The 24,997-nt window shown below is 50.8% G+C and overlaps 1 protein-coding gene and 1 long non-coding RNA gene across 2 annotated transcripts in view; one reads left to right on the top strand and one right to left on the bottom strand.

Annotated features, from left to right (window-relative positions):
- The window catches only part of Rtn4rl1 (reticulon 4 receptor like 1), a 71,500-nt gene that overhangs the window by 16,784 nt on the left and 29,719 nt on the right, over nucleotides 1-24,997 (bottom strand). The window lies entirely within an intron of this gene.
- Nucleotides 11,454-24,997, top strand: part of LOC143266913 (uncharacterized) — a 220,731-nt gene continuing 207,187 nt past the window's right edge. The window contains exon 1 of the long non-coding RNA XR_013041745.1: nucleotides 11,454-11,530. This is a non-coding gene — a long non-coding RNA (uncharacterized LOC143266913). The remainder of the gene's footprint in view (nucleotides 11,531-24,997) is intronic.

The following is a 24,997-nucleotide window of genomic DNA, read 5'->3' as shown; positions in this document are numbered from 1 at the left end:
TCATTCCACAAACAGCTTTGAGAACACACTGGAAGATGGTCAGGGAGGAGGATGCACATCACAGGCAAACCACAGCTGTATTCTAGGAGTCAGGGAGGGTGTCAGTCTTTGGAGTTGCTTTCCCAGGAGATCCGCAGGGCCAGGAGAGGCCTGGGACAAGCCCACCCCCACCCCATCAGCTCTCCTTATCTTTCTCGGCCGAGCCACCAGCTCCTCTGGGCACAGAGATGTCTGTGAGCCCACTGCTCATTTCTCCTGATTGAATCAAGCCCAGCTGCTCTAGGCCCTGTGGCTCTGGGAGTCCAGCTGAGTTCCCAGGAGGAGAGGCCCTTCTCCAAAGCCAGAAGGCTCAGAAGGGCAAATTCAATTGTGTACAAGGCAGGAGCCATTAACCTGTCTGTGGACTGCGACACCTCACCTCACCCCCTGCTCCCTTCTCCCAGCAGGGCCTATGCAGGCCACCTCTATGGAATCCTAGCCCACCACCTCCTGGGTGGGCCCCTCCTCTCTCGCCTCTGTTTACGGTTCCCCTCACTCAGGCTCCTAGGACCAGAACGGAGTTTGAGCTAAGGAGGAGAAGAAGCCCATGGAAAAGTGACTGGTACATCTTGTGGGCGAGAGTGGAGCCATTTGAATACAGAATTCTGGCATCTCAAGTGCCCAGCTCATGATCTAAAGCTGTGGTCTCCAGGATCATTGACATATGGCTATTTCAGCTTGGTAGCGGTGGCTCACACCTTTAATCCCAGCACTCAAGAGGCAGAGACAGGCGGATCTCTGTGAGTTCGAGGCCCTCCTGGACTACAGAGTGAGTTCCAGGAAAGGTGCAAAGCTACACAGAGAAACCCTGTCTCAAAAAACAAAAGCAAAAACAAACAAACAAACAAACAAAAGACAAAGCCCAAAAATAAAAAGAAAGAAAGAAATGTAGCTATTTCAAAGATTTCTCATGATTAAGAATGTACAATGTCTCTTGATTATGTGGAGAGATTTTTTTTTTTTTTTTTTTGAGACAGGGTTTCTCTTTGTAGCCCTGGCTGTGCTAGAACTCACTTTGTAGACCAGGCTGGCCTCAAACTCACAGAGATCCCCCTGCGTCTGCCTCCTGAGTTCTAGGATTAAAGGCGTGCACCACCACCACCCGCCCAGCCAAGACGATTTTTCTTAACTTTAGATTTATTTAACGTATGTGACTGGAGTTATGGATGGTTGTGAGAAACCGCGTGGGAGCTGGGAACTGAACCTGGGGCCTCTGACAGAGCAACAAGTGCTCTAAACAGCTGAGCCATCTTTCTAGCCCCAGGAGAGATGAAATATTTTAATACATTGGATTAAATAAAAACATTTTAAACCTGGACTGTGGTGGCACACACCTTTAACCCTAGCACTTGGGAAGCAGAGTCAGGCAGATCCCTGAGTTCAAGACCATTTGGGAAGCAGAGTCAGGCAGATCCCTGAGTTCAAGAACAACCTGGTCTACAGATTTTAGTTCCTGGACGGTCAGGGCCACACAGAGAAATCCTGTCTAAAACAAACAAACAAACAAACAAATAAATACATGGCTTTCATACACACACACACACACACACACACACACACACACACACACACACACATACACACACACACACATATTTAAGACAGGGTTTCTCCATGTAGTTTTGGTGCCTGTCCTGGATCTCACTCTGTAGACCAGCAGGCTGGCCTCAGACTTAGAGAGATTCCCCTGGCTCTGCCTCCCGAGTGCTGGGGTTAAAGATGTGTGCCACCACGGCCCGGCTGACTTTCATCTTTTGTTTTTACCTTTCTAATGGTCCTACTAGAAAGCTTAAGTCATCAGCTTGCCTTCTATCAGACAGAGTCCGTGCTGAGGAGGGCACAGGCTTGTCACTGAGGCCTATGGTCTTTTGAGGTGAGAAAGAGTAAGAAAAGGTCTTGTGCGGGTGGGGGCACCTCTAAAGGGTGCTCCGTGTCCTGGAGGCCCCTCAAAACTCTCTCTGTAGGCATTAGAAAGCCAGAGACTGTCCAGTAGAGGGACCTGCCCCATGAGGACCCCTGAGACAGGAAGGGGTGTGGCCTGGAGAGGAAAGGCTGTCCAGATACTGCTCTTTCCTCCACCGTAGACAGTGACCACAGGCCATTCTAGATGCTGCGGTGACCACTTTAGTGGCTGGCACTGTTGCGGGGGCGGGGGTGGGGGCATCAGGAAAAGGACCTGTCCAGGTACAAGAACCCAGGATGGAGAGAAAATGGAGACCCTAAGACAGCTGGAGTCGTGGGTCGCCAGCCAGGGGTGCCCCCGAGCTGAGAAAAGGGAAAAGCCAGGAAAGCAAGGACGGCAGGGGGAGGGTGCCGTTCAGTGGCGGATGGCTTGCCCAGCATGTGAAAAGTCCTGGGTTCTATCCCCAGGAGAGGGGAAGAGAGCGCGAAGAGAGGGTGAGAAGGCAGTGCCTGGGCAGGGCAGACCTGATGAGGTGAGGGTGCCCAGCGGGGGTGAGGAAGCCCACCAGAAGTCTCTGCCTGAGAATGAGAAAAGAGAGGGCAGAGGAAACAGCCCGCGCCACCCGTGGAGAGCTCTGGGTAGCGCCGCCCGTGGAGCGCTCTGGGTAGTGCCGCCGTGGAGGAGAACTCTGGGGAAAGGAGGGGTGTCCTGGGACTGCTGGGCAGGCTGGGGCCACAACTGGCCTTTCCTTGTCCCTCCATGAAAGGGTGGGATAGGACCCCAAGGAAGTCTGGGTAACCCTCAAGGACCCAGAGGGCGTTGGCTTAGGGTGGTGCAGGTCTGAGGTTCTCCTAGGGCTAGTCTCTGAATTCACCTTCCTAGTGAGGCCCCCTGGCTACCCCCTGCTCCCCTGGCCTGGCCTTGACCTCAGCCCTGCCTCACAGGTGAGTTCAAATCTTAGTCCCCAAGAGCATCTTCTCCGCGTGGGCGTGGCTCAGCAGCCACCCCCCAGCCTCAATGGAAGACTGGCTTCCTCCAGCCCCAGCCCAGGAAGGGATGACTTGCTCCATTTCCCACTTTAAAGCTGGAGGCAGGCTTTCAAGCTCTTCACTCTGGCTCTCCCACCTCCCACTTAGGAACAGGCCTGCTCGTTTATGCAGCCCAGATCACGGGCATCTCTGGAGCTAATGAATGATCCGCACCTCGGCTCAGGTCAGCAGCCCCTGCCAACTTCCTCGGTCCCCCTCTTGATGGCTCATTATTCCAGCATTCCCAGGAGACGGATGGAATTTTTTCCACCGTCACCTAATTACATTCCAACTCAACATGAGACGTTGACATGTGTCCAATCCACACATGATTCCCAATAAGCCTGAGAATGTTCCCACAGAGGGTGTGAATGGGGATGTTTTAATCTTGAAGTGTATGTGGAGCTATTTCCTGGGGAGAGCTCCAAACGAGAGCCCCTCTCCTGTCAGAAGCCAGCAACCCTACCTGGGAGCTATGGAAATAGGTTGTAAGGCTGTGACAAGGTGGCCGGAAGTCACTGCCTCGAGAAGCAGAAGGGGGCTGTGACAAGGGGCCTGTCACTGGGACAGGAGGAGACTCTGATAGTCTCTAAGGTATACCCAAACTGTGCAGGGGCTCCTAGACAGGAGTCCTCCCCCATGCTAAGCAGAGTGTCTCAGTGTGTCCCCGCTCTGAGGAATCCTTGGGGTGGGGAACACAGGGTTCTGTCTTTAGAGACCTGTCTTGTGTGGCCCTGAGGCTCAGGTACATCACCGTCCCTAGCCAGGGGACATGGATGTTGGGTGGCAAAGGTTCTGGCTCCTGTTCTGTCTCTCAGTAATGAGAACTAGAGTTACTGCCTGCCCCTAGTTCATCTTAGCTGGTCCCAGCTTTCTACAAGCCCAGTGCCGGCTCCACGGCTTCTTCTTGTGCCCAGTGGCCTTTCCCACTCTCCTTCCATCCCCTGAGCTCACCCTCCCCTCCCCTGCATCCTCACTCATCTTTCTTCTCGGAGCCCCAGATGGAGTCATGCAAGAAACAATTTGGTGAGGTGGGCAGGTGAGGAGGGGGTACAGGCGGCAGCCTGGAAACCAGGCCCATCCAAGGCCTTGGGTTCTAGCCACTGCTGTCTTGGAAAGGGTGGGACTGGGGCTCTGGTTATTGCGTCCTTGGATTTGCCAGAGGCTGGCATTACGGATTTCTACATACAACCAGTTAACACTGTATTCAACAAATAAAGAAAACAAAAACCAAACACCGTGTGGGCAAACACCACTCCACCTATAGTCTGGATTCTGCCTGAGGCCATGCTTGCCAGACAGCTGCCAGAACTGTCTGCTGTGCCCCCTGGAGCTCACAAGAGGAGTGTGTCTCCCCCTCCCCCGCTACCCACGGCTCCTTTGCAGTAGGCCTGCTCCGGTCACTCCCATTGAACAACAAAACCCTGCTGAAAGGGAATCTCAGGGACTGCCTTTCTCCTTCACAGGAAGCTAGCTGACTTCCTCTCCCGCCTCTCCAAGCCCTGCTCACTGGACAGAGCCGGCTTCTCATGCACAAACGCCGGGTTGGTTCCGATACCCCGTTTCCAGTTTCTATCTTGCCTCAAGTGCCCCTGAGGTCAAAGCCCCCTTAAAATCTCCTTCTCCCCAAATTCTTCTGCACAGCTCTCTCCTAGAGCTGGTCCAACTTTTCTGGACATTCCTTGTCAGTCTCTGTCACAGGTACCGTTCCCATTTCTCAATTACCAACAACCCTCTGGGCAGGGCTGAGGGCGCCGTATCCTGTGTATACACCGATGACAGCAAAGCCACCTCCCTCTTACTCTCCAGATCTATAGCAAATGGTTTGTATGTGTCCTGTGGGGTCTCCCGGCCTCACCCTCTCTTCTAAGTGCCTCCCTCTCCCCGGGCCATGTTCTAGAAACCACCAGCAGCTTCGTCTTCCAGGAACGTGGGACTCTGCATTCTCTTGGTCCCTTGAGTACAGTCCACAAGGCTCAGTAAGTAGCTTGTACGTCTGGCACTTTCTCCTGACAATACAGCTGTTCCTCACTCATCTCCTGCATTTGCCCCATTCTCCTCCACCTTCTCCCAGTGTTTCTAAAAATTGGCTTGGCTGACATCACTCCCAATATCTGTGACCCTCCCTTCAGGAATATATCTAACTCTCTGCTCAGTACCCTAGACTCAGCCAACATTCACCAACAGTATCAACACCCCAATAGCAGGCTGTTATGGCACATGTGCCCCAGAGTTCTGTCCTGTCTGTAGCCTTGGGTCATTCTGTCTCTTCCATCTGGAATATTCCTCCCCTCAGCCACCTGAATAACTATTCTTTTGTTGCTGTTTTTTTGTTTTCTGAGACAGGGTTTCTCTGTGCAGCCATGGCTGTCCTGGAACTCACTCTGTAGACCAGGCTGGCCTCAGAGATCCACCTGCTTCTGCCTCCCAAGTGCTGGGAGTAAAGGCATGCACCACCGTGCCCAGCTTTAAATAACCATTCTTTAAACTTGGCCCAAGCCAAATGCGTTCTCTTCCTTTTGGGCCTACCCAGACACTGCATGCATTCAACATGGCCTCAAGACTGTCAGTTTCTGTGGAGGTATCTGTAGACAAGTGAGAGACTAATTAGACAAACGAATAAATACTGCCAGACCACATATAAAAATAACACTCGGACCCACAGTCTGCGGCAACCAACGGGGAAGCTGCCCAGTTCTCTGCAGTGACCAGCCTAAGAGGCCGGCTGGATAGCTGGAAGTTAGACTGCCAGTCTACCAAGCAACCCAGAAAGCCAGACAGCTGCCTTGTGATGATCGGCTCAAACCAGCCAGGTCTTGACTAAGTTCCTCCATTTTTGTTCCAGCTTCCAACTTGGGACAGTTAGAGAAACGGAACATCAACTGTATTGGGTTTCCAGCTTCAACCTCACCTACCTACCTTCTCCATGTCAGCTGCCTCCAACGAGAGCTGATCTAATGCCTTTCCCACTCCTCTGTCTGCCTTTGGCTCCGACAAAATGCAAGCGACAGCAGCTGCCCCCTGGCTACAACCCGCTTTGAATAAAAAGCTTTTATTCTTTGATTTGTTATTCTTCATTTATTACTATACATGTAACAAGCCTTGCTGAAGGTAGCGGTTTGTGATGCTTTGAGTATGGCTTGTACCCACCAAAACTCATGGTGAGACCTGGTCCCCAGTGATGGCGGCAGTAGTCTGTGATAGGAACAGCTCCGGTCATGAAGGCACAAGTCTCCAGGAAGGGCTAATGCCTTTCTCATGTAGCTGAGTTCTTGCTGTCACGGGACTGCGTCGGTCACTCCAAGCACAAGTGGTAATAAAGCAAGCCAGCTCTCAAATTCTTTCAAATGTGTCCCCCTGCCTTTCCGCCGTGAGTCAGATCATCATGAGGCCTTCTCCAGAAGCCAACAAGATACCAGGGTCCATGCTCTTGGATTTCCCAGCCCTCAGAATCATGAGCCCAAACAAACTTGTTTCCTTCATAAATTAACCAGTCTTGGGTAGTCTGTTACAGAAATAGAAAATGGACTAAGACAAGGCTGGAAACAAAACTAATCCATTATCTTAAATAGACTCAGCAGGACAGCTGTTCCCGCTGGGAGTGTCCCATGTGGCCGGCCGCAGTCAAACGGCAGCAGAGTCTGAAGCCATCTGGGCACGGAACTAACGTGCAGGACATCCGAGCCTGTCATCCTTTCCTGTGAGGTTCTTCTCTCAAAGTGATGTCTGTCACAAAGCTGGCCTCTTTGTCGTGGCTCCCAGCTCCCCAAAATACAGAAGTAAGGCTGCTCCTATTTCTTTGTTTTGTTTTTGCTTTTTGAGACAGGGTCTTTCTATATAGCCCTGGCTATCCCAGAACTCACAGTGTAGACCAGGCTGGCCTTAAACTCACAGAGATCTTCCTGCCTTTGCCTCCCAGATGCTGGAATTAAAGGTGATTGCTTCCACCGCCCAGCTCCTTATTCCTGTTTTGAGACAGGATCTCACATAGTCCAGGTTGTCCTCAAACTCACTATGTAGCCAAGGCTGGCCTTGAACTCTGGACCTTCCTGCTTCCACCTTCTGAGCGCTGGGATCACATGGAAGGCTGGCACAACACAAGGGGGATTGCCTGCCTTCTGAAGGCTTAGGGCCAGAGCTGTTTCAGCCTCACTTCCATTCATGTCAGGAGTTAAATCAAGCCACGCGAGCAGGTGTGTGGTGCTGTAAGCCCAGAGCATGGGGGGACTTAGGTACCAACACCGGGTGTTTACATCAGCCTGGGCTGGAGAGCAAACCCATGTCTCCAAAAGACAAACAGGGTCTGGGAAGAACCGTCAGGGAGTAACTAACCGCACCAGCTGTGTCGGCACGAGGCCCTGAGTTCAATTCTCAGCACCCACGTTAGAAGCTGGGTGTGGCTGGGTGCATACCAGTGTCTAGTGGCCCTGCATTGTCCCAGGCGAGACGAGCGGATCCTCAGGGCCTGCCGGCCAGCCAGTCTAAACGAACTGGTGAGCCCGAGGGGCAGTGACAGGCCTGATTTCAACAGAATGAGGTAAGGGGCGGTGGAATAGGACTCCAGTAGCCTCCTCTGGCCTCCACATGCATGAGCACATGTATGTGCACATATACCACACACACACACACACACACACACACACACACACAATTAATCAATTAAAAAGTGGGAGATTGGATTCCACCCTCCTGTTTTTATAGCAGTGAAGTGGAGGCAAGAAGGTCAGAAGTTCAAGGTCAACCTTGGGTTATACAGACCCTCTCTCACAAACTCAAAACCAACTAACCAACCAACCAAGCAATAACAAACAAAAATAATAGGCCAGGCTGCCTAGTCAGCCCAGATTCAGCCCAGGAAGGGACCTCACAGAGACATGAGTAGGCACAGGGTGGGCCCTTTTCGGAGATTGGCCCTGGCACATCTTCCTTTCCCATTGACACCGCGGAGTTCTTGACTCTGCCCTCCACGCCTGGCAGGGGGCCCGAGTGAGCAGATTCTCAGCAATGCTCCAAAAGCTGCAGGAAGGAATGAAAGATGGCAGAACCAACAGATGGACAGAGGGCTCCATGCAGGCTTTCCTGCCTGCAGGCCCCGGCACCACGTTTAGTTCACATAAACACTGCTCTCCGCCGCTGAACGCGCCTCTATTTTTAAACCTCTCTAGCAGCGAGTGGTACTCAACATTTTCTCAATCAGGGACCCCCTTAAGCAATCCCACCGCAGGAGACCCCCGCACTGGAGAAGACACCACAGTCACTCGCAGCTCTGGAGCAGGTTAATGACAGACGCCCTTTACTGGACCCTCACTGACAGCCCGTGGAGGGAAGTCTCCACTACCCGATGCGACACTATCGTGTTCTTCCGCTTCCAAACCACGGTCTTAGCTCCGTTCTTGAGGTGGGAAAGACAGTGTTGATGAGGTTTAAAAGAGCAGAGATGGTAACACACACCTTAATACCAGCACTTGAGAAACAGGGGCAGGAGGAGCTCTGTGAGTTCAAGGCCAGCTAGGCAAACATAATGATGAGAGGGACGGGGGTGAGGAGGAGGAGGAATTAGAGGGTAGCAGAACCTGGATTCTGAGAAGACAGGTTTGAAGGCAAAGCCCAGATGCGGGTGACCACAGCATCACACAACTTCAGAGGCTTGGGAATACTCTGGAATACATGTACCCATGAACCTCAGGTTAAGAATTCTTTATTGGGGGCTAGAGAGATGGCTCAGTGGTTAAGAGCACTGGCCGTTCTTCCAGAGGACCCAGGTTCAGTTCCCAGCACCCACATGGCAGTTCACAACTCTCTGTAACTCCAGGATCCAATACCCTCACACAGACACACATATAGGCTAAACACCAATAAAACAAAAATAAAAAAAGGATTATTTCTCTAGCCATGCAGTGGTGGCACATGCCTTTAAACCTAGCACTCAGGAGGCAGAAGCAGGGTATCTCTGAGTTCAAGGCCAGCCTGGTCTACCTACTCCCAGGACAGCCAGGCTATATACACTGAGCTGAGGGCCAACCTGGTCTAGATAGAGAGATCTTGTCTCAGACAAAGAAAGGTTTCTTAGCAACCGCATTGCACTTAGGAATGGCCGGTAACTCCAGGTCAGCAGCATCTGTAGCCCTCTTCTGGCTTTTTGGGGTACTGGGCACACACGTGATTCATATACACACCACAAAATACTCATATATATATATATATATATATATATATATATTTATATTTTTTTTTTTAAAGAATTTCTTCTCACACCTGGGGATATAACTCCACTGGTAGAGTAGCTGCCTAGCATTCATGAAGTCCTGGGTTCAATGTCTAGCACAACATGAACTGGCACAGTATTACAAGCCAATAATCCCCAGCACTTGGGAGGCAGAGACAAGAGAACCACAAATCTTTGGATAAAAGATGAGTTGGAAGCAAGCCTGGGCTACATGAGACTTTTCTTTTCTTTTTTTTTTTTTCTTTCTTTGTTTGTTTTTGGTTTTTTGAGACAGGGTCTCTCTGTATAGTTTTAGTGCCTGTCCTGGATCTCGATCTGTAGACCAGGCTGGCCTCGAACTCACAGAAATCCACCTGGCTCTGCCTCTCGAGTGCTGGGATTAAAGGCATGTGCCACCATCGCCTGGCCTTTTCTTTTTTTAATTTTTATTTTATGTGCATTGGTGTTTGCCTGTATATATGTCTGTGTGAGGGCATCAGATCCTCTGGAACTAGAGTTACAGACAGTTGTGAACTGTCATGTGGGTGCTGGGAATTGAACCAAGGTCCTCTGGAAGAGCAGCCCATGCTCTTAATGACTGAGCCACCTCTCTAACCCCAAGACTTTTTCTTATACAACAAAAGAATTTCTTCCCAGGCCAAGTGTGGTAGCGCACACCTTTGTCATCACTATACTTAGGGCCTGAGACAGGAAGGTTGGGAGCTGTCATCCAGCCTGGTCTATACAAAAAGAAAAATTAAGTTTTTATAAGGAATTCCAAGCCAGGCATGGTGGCATACACCTTTAATCCCAGCCCAAGAATAGAAGAGGCAGGAGGAGCTTTGTGAGTTCAAGGTCAGCTTGGTATACATAGTGAGTTCCAGGATAGTCAGGCCTATATAGAGAGACACTACACACACACACACACACACACACACACACACACACACACACACACACACACGAATTCCAAATGAAACACGATATGGTAGTTTATGCCTGTAATCCTTGTTCTGGTGGGAGCTCCACCTCAGCCCCTGGCACCCTGGCATCCACATACCCAAAGAGTCTGGAATGTTCTGGTGGAAGGTCTACCTCAACTCCCCTCCCTCATCTCTTTCTCCAAACCCACCCCCTCAAAGCCTGCCAAACACAGCTCCTCTCCCACAGATGATCAAGACCACTCCCACTGGGCATATAAGCGGCATCCCCAAAAACAGACTCATGGTTTTCCGGTCTCTCTTTCCAGTCTCCTCTCTGAGGGACCGGAGAATCACCTGGGAATGCTTTACCCATTAAACCGGGGCTTTTTCTAATTCGGTCTGATTTGGTCTGATTTGGATTGCTGCATTGGTGGAGAGGCCTATTGGGGTGCAAAAAACTTTCAATCCTACCACCAGGGCAACTGAGGCAGAAGGATTGTAAGCTGAAGGCCTGCCTGAGTGAGTGAGTTTAAGCCCAGTCTTAGCAACCATTGAGATCCTGTCTCAAAAGAAATAGGAAGAAAAGAGGGAGGGGCTGGAGCTCCAGCTCAGTCCTGTGTTTTCTCACAGCTCTTCAGGTCCTACCTGACTGCAAGGCCCCTAGGGCTGCCTGACCCTCCCCAGGGTGCTGCCTGACCCTCCCCAGGGTGCTGCCTGACCCTCCCCAGGGTGCTGCCTGAACCTTCTCAGGGTGCCGGTTGTTCTCAGAACCCAATGCCACTCCTTCATCTGGCCACAGGCCCTTCTCACTGGGACGCCTCCCCTGGAATGCCCTCTCTTCTCCCTTCTCCATGTTCAACACTTCCTTCTCCCTGGAGCTTTCCACCGCCCTGAACTCCCTCACGGCTGCTCCATCCTCTTCTGTTTTGGGCTTTATTCTCCTCTAAGCAAGTGTTATCTCCCAGCCTTAGCTGTGGACCCCATGGGAACCACGATCCACTCCACAACTTTCTCACCTTCCCGTTCCCAGACAGGCTGCCGCCACATTATTAGTGTGGGACCTTTCCCGCATCTGTTCTCATCTTCAGGTGCCTGAGTCCTCAAGCCCAAGACTGAATGGGACTCCAGAGTGCACAGGCCACAGAGGGGGTGACAGGACCAGACATGTCCCCTTCATGCAGAGAAGGAGCCGCTGAGATTCGGAGGTTTTTGTTTGTTTGTTTTTGTTTTTGTTTTTTTCAGAGCTGAGGACCGAACCAAGGGCCTTGCGCTTGCTAGGCAAGCACTCTACCACTGAGCTAAATCCCCAAACCCTTTTGTGTGTGTGTGTGTGTGTGTGTGTTAGACACATTTATGTTATTGTATGTGTTTGAGTGTTTTGCTTGCATGTGTACCACATGTGTGTCTGGTGCCTAAAGTGGTTAGAGAGGGTGTCAGAGTTGGAGTTACAGGTGCTTGTGAGTCACCATGTGGGTGCGGGGAATCAAACCCAGGTCCTCTATAACAGCAACAAGTGTTCCTAACTGCTGAGCCATCTCTGCAGCCTAGGGAACCAATTCACCTGCTGCTCAGTGGGACATCTCATCATCTCTTTTGTTTTCTCAGGAAATACCATGTCACACAAGAGCTGCATTGTTGTTTTTGTTTACCCACAACAATAAAGACTAAAAAAAAAATGTGCTAATGTCTGGAGGATGGACAGCCTCTGCGGGAACTCACACAAGAAATACCATCCTTTTTTGTCTTCTGAGTCTGTGTGTAAGGGTGGTTCACCTTCCATGCATACAGAGAGAGAGAGAGAGAGAGAGAGAGAGAGAGAGAGAGAGAGAGAGAGAGAGAGAGAGAGAGAGAGAGAAAGATTTAGGGAATCCACATGACTAGTAAATATCAAGTAAAGTAAAGAAAACATTGTCATTGCCAGGGCTAGGCCTAAAGGGACAAGAAGTCAGTCACCAGAGTACAGAAACTTGTGGAAAGGGACCCTGACAAAAGCAGGGACCTTTGACCAGGTCTGAAGCCAGCATTCACTCCATTCTACCTCTGTTCACCTGCCAGGGTCTCCCACTGGCTGGACCTGAAGCCAGAGGGCAGAGGCTCATTAATGCCATTGGAATAGGTTAGCCTCCCAGGTCTGGTGCTCTTTGGAGAGGACTGATGTCATTTCCTAGCACCTTCAACAGCTGGCATATGGCAGAACTGGTGTCTAAACTCCCCTGGCTCAGAGGCCAAGTGTTGAGGTTTCCCATTATCTCCAAGAGGGGGAAGCCGAGGAGGCTAGGGGTCTGTGCACAGCATGGTGTGACAGTTCGGCTTCATTGTCCATTTGACTGGCTCTGGAACCACTGAGGAGACACACCTCTGGATGTACCTTTGAGGGAGTTTCCAAAGAGCTTTAGCTGAAGGGAAGCGGAGCCCATAAGTTGGAGGTCTCAGGCCAAACAAAAAGGAGAAAAGGGAAGAAGCTAGCTGAAGCCTGGCATCCCCCTTACTTTACTTCCTGGCCTGCACCTTGGACCACGCCTTTCCTGCCACCAAGCCTTTCCGGTCTTGATGGATGGTTTTCCTCTGAACTGTGAGGCAGAATAAACCGTCCCACCCTTAAGTTGCTTTATGGCTACCAATACACCTGGGTTCCCCTATCAATCCTGAGGGTTGACACCTGCTCCCAGCCCCAAGCTGGGGCTGACGCCTCCCCTTACTGTATAGTTCCGAGCACCAAATGGACTTTCTGATTCTTTGAGAAGACACAGTGTGGGAGGTCAAGGAAGTCCCCAGTAGCGGGGAGCTGTGGTCGTACAATTAACCTAAAAGCCTCTTATTAGCATCTTGGCCTAAAAGGCCCCACACACCCACACAGAAATCACCCCCCACCCCACCCCCACCCCCCGCCACCCTGTGGCTTCCAGCTTAGGGCGGAGAAAGGGTTTCAGCAAAGATGTGGGTTGATGCTCACTCTGAAGTTCAGAGCAGCTGCAGAGTGCACAGCTCCCTTGGGGGCGAGGGGATTAGGCTGCACCTCTGTGACAGGAGCTCAGAGAGAGCTAACACCACATCATCTCAGCAACCCCCCTCGCCATTTGCAGATTTATTAAATCGAGAGCCAATTCTGACACAGTTTCTTTCAGGCAACTCCACCTTGCAGGTGTGCAGAATTTATTTGAGATAAAGAAAAACCATTAGAGAGAGAGAGCGCTCACAATCTTCAAAGCCCACCTCTGAGACCAGAAAGAAATAAAAACAGTAGCCCGTACAAATGTGCAATTAAGTTTCCAAATACTTGGGAGCCATGAGAAACGCCAACCCCGCAGAGAACAGGTCTTTAAGGCAATTTTCTTGAACTCTATTCAGCACTCACTCAAAATGCCTTTTAAAAATAACATATGATTTTCCTCCCTCTCCAAATGCACCCTTGTTCTTTCTTTTCCAGGTAAGAATGAAGCCAGCTCCAAGCAGTCACTCATTTTGATAAGGGATGATGGCCTGTGTCTCCAGGAGGGCAGATAATAAACCCAACAAACACCCCTGGCCAGTAGTACAGGAGTCTTGCTGAGATGTGGGGAGGCCAAGGGGGTCTTTGCCCACCGGGAACAGGCCCATGCTTAAACTCGGCTTTAAAGAGGTATTTGCCCAGAGTCTGGGCTGGGTTCAACAAATCCCACTCTCCCCAGGTGGAGATTTAGTTCCCTGCAAGAAGGAGAAGGATTCAGTTCCGCTGGAAGATTTGCTAAGAATAAAAGGTTCTCCTCTCTGCATGAGGCTGAATGAGCTACAAAGAGGCATAAGAGGATGGAGCGCTGTACAAGCACACAGCAGAGGGAGATGGGCCACATCCTAGCCTTCCCACGGCAGCAGTGTGACTCTGGATAGGTGGCTGAGCGTTCCCAAACCCTCAGTTCCTAAGCTACAAGATGAGAGTAACCCAGGGCTGCCGGGAAGCTGTGTGGTTTAGCTGTGAAAGCATCTAGTGGGTTCTGTTCCCACTGCAGCTGAAGCTCACATCACTGCCCCAACTGGAGACTGCCCCCCACCCCCACCCCCTCCTCCACCCCTACCCTCACCCCCTCCTGCCCCTTCAGGGCTGACACCATGTATGGAGTCAGCACAGGTCATGGTTGACAGCCCAGCCTTTGGATAGGGCTCAACTTCCAACCTGGTCATTTAGTGGCTCTCTGTCCTTCGCCATAGCCCCTGGGATCTCTGAATATTCCACATCTTCGTCTGTGAAATGGGAACACTAAGGACATGAGATCCGATGCATGCAAAGTGCTTAGCTAGTGCCTGGCCCATCGTAAGTGTCAGTGCGTAATAAGCAATTATTTTGTTATCATTTATAGCTCCCTTAGATCAGCCTCCATGTGCTAAAATTTAATAAGGTTTTGCTTCTTTGTATTTATTTTTACAGTTACTTTCTATTTATGGTAAGTGATACTGAGTCTCCATTTACAGAAGTGTTATCAAGTTTCCTTTTTGGATACATTTATTTAAGCTAAAGTGGGTCAATCTACAGAAAAAAAAAAAGAAGAGAAAATATAGTGCAGGTGGTACACAGATGGGTGAGACACTGGGAAGATGTGAGGCAGGAACCTAAATGTTGGGGAGCCCCCAGATAACCTGTATAAAGCCAGAAGGCAGGCAGACCCAGAGTGTGTCCCACTCTCCCAAGGCCACAGCAAGGTTGTCCCGAGGCTAGTGACTGTGATGGTGACCTTGGAGCATGCTTTTCCCCACCTTTAAGGGTTCTTCCCGGATTCACTATTTCGCTTCAGACCGAAGTCCCTGCTCCCCTGAGGGTGACTTTCCCAACCCCAGAGAACTGTGTACAGCCCTCCAAGCCCCTTGCCTGCCTGCCTGCCTGAGACCCCTCAGGTAAAGACTCCTCGGATCCCCAGGTGGATCTGGCCTGAATCCCAAGGCTGGACTGGGGACTGGAGACCAAGGACTGTGTGAGGTGGGGTTTCTAGGGAGGGGTAGCAAATGCTTTCCTTGTACAACTTCTAAGGAAAGACTCAGAGCAGCTAGGAAATAAAAACACCCTCCTGGCTCTCGCCAAGGTGTTACAACTCAGTCCCAGTTGCCTGGCAACCGCGCAGGTGCACGATAGGACAAATAGCGTTCCCAGGGAGCCAACCAGCGCCTGCGGGGGCCGGCCCAGGTGGGGGCTGGCGCGGGGGCGTTGGCCTGCATCCTGCATCCCGCATCCTCACGCGCACCCCACGACCTTGCGGCCCCTCCTAGAGGGAACAGCCATTGCCTCAGGAGGTCCAGATGGGGGCGGTTTGCCAAGCCCTGCTGAGCTGCGTTTAGTCTCACCGTACCCCAGCCTCCTCTGCCGCCTTCAGGCGTCGGCTCAAGGGCTAAGAAATCAGTGGCCGAGAAACTTGACCCAGTGCACCCAGCTCCCACCCGACTCCCGCTCAAACCCAATACTGCTGAGCACCCAGAGAATGGAGACAGGTGACATTCCTCTCTGGGACCTGGGCTCTCTTTGGTAGATTGATGCACTCTCGCCTGTCCCCAGAGGAGGAGCTAATGGAGCGGAGCCCTAGGGGAGATATCTGGTGGACTCTTGCAATAGCCATCAAAGCGGAAGCATCCAGGTGGGTTCTGCCTAGAGCCTCCCAGCAACAGCAGCCAGGAATAGCGACTCCGAGCTCGGGCTTCAAATTAGACCTGCCTTTGGATTCCAGCCGGGACTGACTGGACTGGCTGTGTAACCTTGAACCCTTCCCTTAACCTCTCAGTCTGCTCATCCATAAAATGGGGGGAAGCAGGGCCCATTTTTATGGGGCTCCTGTGACGACCGAGGGCAGCCATGCGCTTAGAACCCTTAGCACGGAGCTTAGCAGATGTTTGCTCTTGATTCCTGACCGAAAAACAAACAGTTCGGTTGGGATGTGGAAGCTGTGGCCATGGCGCAAGCCACACAGTTGCTGGAGAGACTCCCACTCAGACAACCGTGTGTCTGAAGCTCCCTGCCCCACACCCGGTAACCTGTGCAGGTGGGCTCTCAGACAGGGGCCCTGGTGAAGGATGGGCTACCGGCCTCCCCCATGGGTGCCCAGGCAGTACCCAGGCGTAGTACTGTGTTTGCTGCCTCCGGGCACACACACAGCAATCCAAGGGAAACAACGCAACTCAGAGTAGTGTGTGGACCTATAACCCCTGCGCTTGGGAGCAGGAGGACGTAGAATTTCAGGCCATCCTGGGCTATGGCCAGGCGGTGGTGGCCCACGCCTTTAATCCCAGCACTCGGGAGGCAGAGGCAGGAGGATCTCTGTGAGTTCGAGGCCAGCCTGGTCTACAAAGCGAGTTCCAGGAAAGGTGGAAAGCTACACAGAGAAACCCTGTCTCGAAAAACCAATAAACAAACAAATACATAAATAAATACATTACTCAAAAAAAAAAAAAAAAAAAAAAACAAGCAAGGGGTGAGGATGTAGTTCAGTCAGTAGAGTGATTGTCTAGTACGCAGGAAGCCCAGCATGAAACTGGGCATAGTGCCATGCCCTTGTAATCCTAACACTCAGAGCTGGAGAGCTGGCTCAGTGGTTAAGAGCACTGGCTGCTCTTCCAGAGGACTTGGGTTCAATTCCCAGCTCTCACTATGGTAGCTCGCAACTATCAGGAGATTTGATACCTTCACACCAATGCATTAATTGGTTTTTTTAAAGAGCACTTATTATTCTTGCAAAAGATCTGGGTTCAATTCCCAGAACCCACACGGAGGCTCATCACTTCCTAACTCAAGCACCAGCCATGTATGGTGTACAGACATACACTACAGGCAAGGCACTCATACACAAAATAAATCTATAAATAAATGCAAAAAAAAAAAATTCCCTAGCACCCAGAAGTGGAGGCAGGGGGATCAGATCATCCTCAGCTGCATAACCAGTGAAGACAAAAAGAAAAAAAGAAGGAGGGGGAGGGGATGAGATGGCTCAGTGGGTTAAGGTGCTTGCCACCAACCCTGATGATCTGAGTTCTATCCCCAGGGCCCACATTGGGATGGAGAGAACCAGCTCTCACAAGTTGTCCTCTGACCTCCACATGTGGACATCCACACCCCACTGCTCTAAATACATACATACATACATGCACACACAAATGTTGAAAAGGCTGGGCATGGTGGTGAGCACTTGGAATCCTACTGGAGAGGAGACAGGTAGACCTCGGCAGCTTGCTGCTCAGCCAGCACAGTCTAATCATCGAGCCCCAGGCCACCGAGAGACCCTGTCTCAAAAAATAAGATGAAGCAAATCGTGATGACACACGCCTTTAATACCAGCACACAGGAGGCAGAGCTCTGTGAGTTTGAGGTCTACAGAGTGAGTTCCAGGACAACCAGGAATACACAGAAAAATCCTGTCTCAAAAAACCAAAAGGAAAAAAAAAAATCCATGGTTGGCTATTTTCCTCCAGACACATGTTCACACATAGACTACACACATGTGCACACACATATACATACATGATGGTTTACAATTATAATTCCAGAATTTATAATGCTGAGACAGATGCATGGCTGTGAGTTCCAGGACAACCTGGACTGTAGAGTGAGCCACTGTGTCGCTTGGTAGCTCAGTGGGCAGAGCGCTTGTCCAGCACACACAAAGCCCAGGTTTCACTCTCTAGCTTCAACCAGATGCAGTAGCACATGCCTACAATACAGTATTTAGGAGCTGGAGGCAGGAGGATCAGACGTTCTAGATTGGGGGCTGTGAGATTGCTCAGAGGTTAAGAGTACTGGCTACTCTTGCAGAGGACTCAGGTTCAATCCCAGCACCCACACAGTGGCTTACAACTGCCGAAAACTCCATTTCCAGGGGATCCAATGCCCCTCCTTTTTGGCTTCTGTGGGCCACAGGCACACATGTGGTACACAGACATACATGCAGACAAAATGCTCATGCACATAAAGTAAAAATTAATAAAAGAAGTTCTGGATTACCCTAAGCTACATAACAAGTTTGAGGCCAGCCTGGAATGCACGAGACTGTCTCAAAAAGCAAAATGAAGACAAGTAAAAACAGAAGATTAATAAGTGGGTCAGCTCAACAATCCATCTAAATCCTTATCAGTAGTACAACTTATCAGTAGTAGTTCCCAGGGGATGAGGACCGGTCCCCTTTCCTAACTTCTTTCTGGAGCCACCCTAGACAGAAGGGACAGGGAAACAGTGATGGGACAAAGGATTCCAGATGAGCCCTGCCTGAGCCTCCCGCTCAGGGATGGCTGCAGTCATTATGAGCAGCCGACGCCCAGCAGCTCCCTGGAAACCTTCCATCCAGGGTACAGGCCAGAACTTACAAGCGCTAGTAATGAGTCAGAATCTGCCTTGGTGTTTTCTCTTTGTTAAGCTTGTCTTTTCAAAGGCTTTAGGGAAGTGGGACAAATAGGGTTGTCTCTGTCCCCTCTTGAAGCTACCTCACCTGCAGGGTGACTGACCAGAGCCCATCCTGAAAGCTCCATCATGTCTTATACTGACCATGCTTCCAGAAAGAGACTCCAACAGGCTGGAGAGACCTTTCAAGACAGGAAGAGTAAAGATTTACAGTACCAATCCCAGGGCCAGCCTGTGCTCCGCACCACACCTGGAAGACCCCAAACTGACCAGCCCAGGAAGTGGTCATCATCACTATTTTCTAGACAGCGAACTCGAAGCCACAGATGCTGGCAATCAGCAATCGGCAAAGCCAGAGAGCTAGACTGGATCCTTCATCTCAGCTTCTTGCTCTGGATAGTGTTTTTCCTCACCATCCAATCCCCAGCACAGTGCCTGGCACACAGTTACAACCCAGCGAATACCAGGAGGAGTAAAGCAGCTAGAGAGGCAGCCCACAGTCTCCACACCCCCCAGCTGCACACCCCCCCAGCCTGGGGCTGGAGTTATGGGAAGGCCGCTCACAAATACACCGCCCTACCTCAGATGCCCTGTAGGGGGCCCTCTCCTCTTGCACGGAGGTGGATCCAGCCCACAGGGCAGCCCTGAAAGTGGAGTAAGGGGGCACAGCTCCGGCTGAGCTGAAGGAACAGGGAAGAGGGCGCCTCACCAGGAGTCAGAGAAAAACCTCAGGGAGAAGGCAACACCAGGTCATTGTTCACTGACCGTGGGTCCCCCTTTGTGAGCTCCTTGGAGGGGAGCTGCTCTTCTCATAGTTCTGTATCAGTTACCCAACAGCCAGCAACCAGAAAACCGGGCAAACATCTAGGTGGAAAGGGCACAGTAGGCCCTGGGAGGCCACTGAGTGAGAGAGCTATTCTGAGACCCCGTGCTCCCAGAGGACCTGTGTCCGGTAACGTCATCTTATAGGATGACTACATGGTTCTTCCGTTCTTCCCAAGGCCTTTTACCTAACTCGGGACTCATGCTTTGCTATATATATATATATAGAGAGAGAGAGAGAGAGTTTTTCTTTTTTCTCTGTGTAGCTCTCTGGCTGTCCTGGAACTCACTCCGTAGACCAGGCTGGCCTCAAACTCAGAGATCTTCCTGCCTCTGCCTCTCAAGTGCTGAGATTAAAGGCATGTGCCACCACTGTCAGGTTTAGACTTTTTCATAAAAGCAACACACACACACACACATGCAAACATACCCACATCTACACATGCACACACACATACACACACACACACACACACACACACACACACACACACCATTTTTAGGCTTCACAAAATCTCCATCTGGCTAGTTACAAAAATTCGGAAATTGCTTTGCTGGGTACCCCACCCTGCCATTCCCTGATGGCACCTGTGAGCTGTTTTCCCTGGCCAGAAAAGCAAGGAGTGAGCTAGAATAAGTGTTGTCCAGGGACCCTGAGGCCAAGGAATCCCAGACCGTGTGTTTAGGCCAAGAGGCAGAGGCATAGGCAGCGGTCCCGGTCCCTGGCAGTGCTTGGCTCACAGTACTTACCTTAAGCCCCTGACCCTTGTGCCTCCGTTTCCAAAGCACTGAGAGAGAGCCAAGCATGTGCCATCCCACCTGAGGAGGCCTGGGCTGGCCTCTGACTCCTTCCTGACCTTCTTCCAGCTTTTCAGTATTTCCTACTCTATATACCACCTCAATTGGTCCTAGGGAACTATGGGTGCCTGAGACTGAGCATCCGGGCTTGTGGGAGCCACAGAATCAAGGAGACCAGGTCAAGGCCTTGCTGCAGGCCAGACAGATAACTGCTGACAGCCAGGAGGTACCCTCCCAGCTTCTAAGTACCCTCACTTCCCCAAACGTCCACCGGATTTTTCCTTAGGAGTCACCCACATTCCTTCCAACTCCAGAATTCTGATGGTTTCTGCTACTTTCATCTTCTGTGACCTGCACGCTCCTCCGGACCCAGGGGACAATCAGGAGGAGACTCACTTATGCTGAACACCCAATTACAGGCAACATGTGTATATCAGATTGGCTTCTCAATTCCCCCAGAGAACTCTGGGCCAAAACTCTTTGCCCTTCAGTGAAGGTTTGGGGTAAGTAGTGGGACCTGGATTCGAACCTGAGTCTGTCGGGCTGAGCAAGCTGGAGTGCTTACCATCCAGGCCCTCATTCACCTATGTGTCTACTCCACAGCCACTGGCACCCTCCTCCTCACACCCACTGTCAACTTAGCCTTAAAAATAATATGGGTCTCTGCCTCTACCTCTTGTACCTGTTGGCCAGAAGCCATGTGCCTCCCACTCTGTCCCCAGGGCCTGCTAACCACCCGGCAGAAGGGAAATAAAGACCCTATTCTCATCCATCTAGATCAAATCCCACTGATCCTGGTGCCTTCTGGGGCCACTGCTCCATCAGAGGACAATTAATGACTGTGGTTGATTACGGGACACTTATGCACGGAGCGGCATAAGCCCGGTTTTCATTCCCAGCTTAAAAGCCCAGATTAATCGCCCTGGGCTGGTTCTGTCACACACAGGGATATATTTTCTTCTTGGAATTTACAAGTAGTTCCATCTGAGAAATAAACAACCGGAGATAAAAATTACATTGTCACAGTGCAGGTGTGATAGATGTTGGAAGCAAGGCGTTGTGGTCGCTGAGGAGGCAGTCCGCCAACGGAACACGCCAAATGAGACCAGGAGGAGCCCCAGGTAAGGGGAATGAGATACTGATGGGATCCCGGCTGCACAGGAAGCTAGGAATCTCTGCAATTTACATTTCATCGCTGTAAATCATAGAGTTCCCAGGCCAGGCTCCTGCAGCCAGGGGGAGGGGGAGGTGATTGACAGGAGACTCCTGAGGCTGTGCGGCCCCTCAGGCTGAGGGACTCCAGGCCTGACAGGATAATAGGACATCCCCAACTGAGGAGCAAGCAGGAGGTCCCTTGACTAGAACCTTGATGACTCTGTCTGTGCACAAAGACACCAACTACCCGTTTTGTCTCTACCCCTACTAGTTAATGGGAACCAGGCCTACCTATGAAAAAGTCACCTAGATGGCCACAGTGAGACCATGTGTGGTAATAATCAGCATTTATTGGGCATTTACTAAGTGTTCACTGCTATGTGTCCTCAAAGGGATCATTCTGTATTCATCTCCATGACAACCTTATAAATTAGCATTGGGCCAGGTACTGGTGGTACACGCCTTTAATTCCAGCACTCGGGAGGCAGAGGCAGGTGGATCTCCGTGAGTTCGAGGCCAGCCTGGTCTACAGAGCGAGATCCAGGACAGGCACCAAAACTACACAGAGAAACCCTGTCTCAGAAAAATAAGTTAGCTCGAGGGGCTACAGATATGGTTCAGTGGTTGATTTTCAAGCTTGAGGGCCTGAGTTCGAACCCCTGGCACCCATGCAGGGGTGGAGTCAGGTGGATCCTGAGAGCTCACAGGCCAGCCAGCCTCACTGAAACATGAAGCTTCCGTTCAGTGAGAGACCCTGTCTCAAGGCAATATGGGCAGAGAGACAGAAGAATGGTTCTTCTCTGGCCTCTGCATGAGTACATATGAGCACAAACACTGCACACTCAAGAGTGTGCATCACACACACATAAACCATGCACATTTGCACATACATATACCACATGTCACACACATATGCACACACACACACACACACACACACACACACACACACACACACACACACGAATAGCAGTATTATCCACTTTTTGTTGTTTTGTTTTCTATTTCCTTATGGGGGTTGTAAAGGCTCTAGGGCAGAGGGCAGAGAACAACTTTAAGGAGTCAGCTCTCTCCTACCACACGGTTCCAGGAATTGAACTCGAGTCCTCGGGTTTGATGGCAAGCTCCCTTATCCACTGAGCCATCTCACCAGACCGTTTGTTCTTTAAGACAGGGTGTCATGTAGCACAGGCTGGCCTCAAGCTTGGTATGTACCTGAGGATGACCTTGAATTCCTGGTCCTCAAATTCTGGGATTACAGGTTTATGCCACCACACCCAGCTATGACCTTAGAGATGAAAACGTTGAAGCTGAAAGAGGATAAATGTCTTGATGGAGGTCCCTGGACAGATTTGGAAAGTGGTGCCCCAAAAGATATGTCCACATCCAAATCCCTGGATCCTGTGAATGTGACATTATTTAGAAAAAGGGCCTGTGCAGATGTAATTAAGTTAGGGACCTTGAGAAGAGATTATCCTGGATTACCCAGATGGGCCCTAAATTTAATGGCAAATGTCTCTGTTAAAGACAGAGAAGAGCCGCGTGAAGACCGAGACTGGAGAGACATAGCCAGAGAATGGGAACAGCCACCAGCGCTGGAAAAGGCCGGAACAGATTGTCCCCAGCGCCTCCGGTGGGGGCACGGCCCTGAAGACATTTTGATTTCACATTTCTGGCCTCCAGAGCTGTGAAAGAATAAATCTCTGTGGTCTTAAACCACCAAGTTTGTGGTCATTTACAGCAGCCGTAGGAAACTACTAGAATCCCACAGCTGACAAATGGCAAAGCCGGGCTCTGGCAGGCTGACCCCAGACTCAGGCTCTGCTAAGGCAGAAGCCTAGGCTCCATCCTGCCACCACTGCGACCTTGAGGAAGTCACTTAGCCTCCGCTTTCTGGAGTTAGGCAAAGTCAGTGGTGTGTCTCAGGGCTGCCGCCCCAGATGAGAGGACTGCTGGGTAATAAGGAGTGAACAGGTAAGGCTTAGGAAACTGCCTGACAGCTGGGCATGGTGGTGCAAAGATCCCAGCACTCAGGAGGAAGAGGCAGGCAGATCTCTGTGAGTTCGAGGCCTGCCTGGTCTACAGAGTGAATTCCAGGACAGCCAGGGCTACAAAGAGAAACCCTGTCTCCAATTCACCCTCCAAAAAATGAAGAGAAAATGTATATGTGCCTCTGTGTGTGCACACATGAATGTACCTGCACATGCGCCCTACTGTGTGTGTGGAGGTCAGAGGAAAACCTGTGGAAGTTGGTTCTCTCCCTCCACCCTGAGGGCTCCAAGCATCAAACTCAGGCCATTAGGCTTGGCAGTAAGAACATCTACTTGCCAAGCCATCTTGCCAGCCCAGGATTCTGCTCTTCATTTGACAGAAAGGGAAAAAAAAAAAAAAAAAAAAAAAAGGAACAGCACTGAGCCATCTCTGAACCCCCGTGGAACTATAATTTTCAAGGCCAGAACGTGTGGGCACACAGAATGCAGACATGAGTTTCCAGACATGCACACATGGATTGTCTCCATGTAGAATGCCCCCAACCTCTCTGACCAGAGGTAATTAAGACCTAATTAAGGCCTCTCCACAATGCTTGATCATCTCCCTCAAGGCAGCTGGCTTGCTCAACAATAAAGCCTCAGCACCGGGAGTGTACCTGGCACCCCGCTGGTGTCATTAAATATTTGCTGAATGAGTGAAAGTGGAATGTTGTCATCACATCTAACTGGGGTCCTGACCTGTCTGGAGGGTTCAGGGCCACTTCCCAAAGAAGCGTCCTGTGAGTCTCCCAGGTAGGGGAGACTGACCCATGATCAGGAGGGAACGTGGTGTGTGAAGTGAGTCTGAGGGAAACTGGAACCCTGGGGCTGCAGAGAGGTCAGGGTTAAGAGCACTTGCTCCTCCAGTGTGGCATTTGAGTATTTGCTCCCCACAGCAGACCTGCCTGGGGAAGCTTAGGTGTGGCCTTGCTGGAGGAAGCATCTTACTGGGGACCCGGCTTTGAGGTTTCAAAAGCTAGCCTCATGCTATTCCTGAGTCCTTCGCGCTCTGCTTCCTCTTGTGGTTAGGGATAGGTACCTTCAACTTCTGCTCCCGCCAGTGTGCCCGACGTGGTGGACTTTTTGTTGTCTTTGAGACAGGGTCCTACCTTGTCTGGCCTGAAGCTTGCTATGTAGTCCAGGCTGGCCCGGAACTTACAGAGTGTTTGAGGACAGAGGCTACCCTGTCTTAAAAAACAAAACCACTTCCTACTGTATATATAGAAGTCTTTAGGTCTGGTTAATTTTGGTATATAATTTTTTTTTTTTTTTTTTTTAGGTTTTTTTCAGAGTTTCTCTGTATAACAGCCCTGGCTTTCCTGGAACTTGCCTTGTAGACCCAGGCGGGCCTCAAACTCCCAGAGATCCACCTGTCCCTGCCCCCCACTCCCACCCCTTGTGCTGGGATTAAAGGCATATGACACACATTCAGGAGGACTGGGTGGCTCAGTGGATAAAGGTCCTTGCGGTCAAACCTCCTGCTTGAGTTCCAACCCCAGAATCCAATGGTAGATGGACAAAACGGACTCCCACATGTTGCCCTCTGACCTCCACAGGTGTGCCATGGTATATGTGTCCACGTGTGTACACACACACACACACACCAAACAGATGTTTAAAAAAAAAAACAATTGCAGGGGTGAGGGAAGGGTGGATTCTAAGAGCCGAGAGAAGCCACTGAAAGATGAAAACATCAGAGTGCTCCTGTCAGTCAGATGGTCTTTTCTAACTCCACAACTGTGGTGTGGAG

Source organism: Peromyscus maniculatus, chromosome 8, assembly GCF_049852395.1.
Source record: "Peromyscus maniculatus bairdii isolate BWxNUB_F1_BW_parent chromosome 8, HU_Pman_BW_mat_3.1, whole genome shotgun sequence".
NCBI classification, from domain to species: domain Eukaryota; kingdom Metazoa; phylum Chordata; class Mammalia; order Rodentia; family Cricetidae; genus Peromyscus; species Peromyscus maniculatus.
The sequence above is the reverse complement of the archived record's forward strand: the minus strand, read 5'-3'. Positions and strand labels throughout refer to the sequence as shown.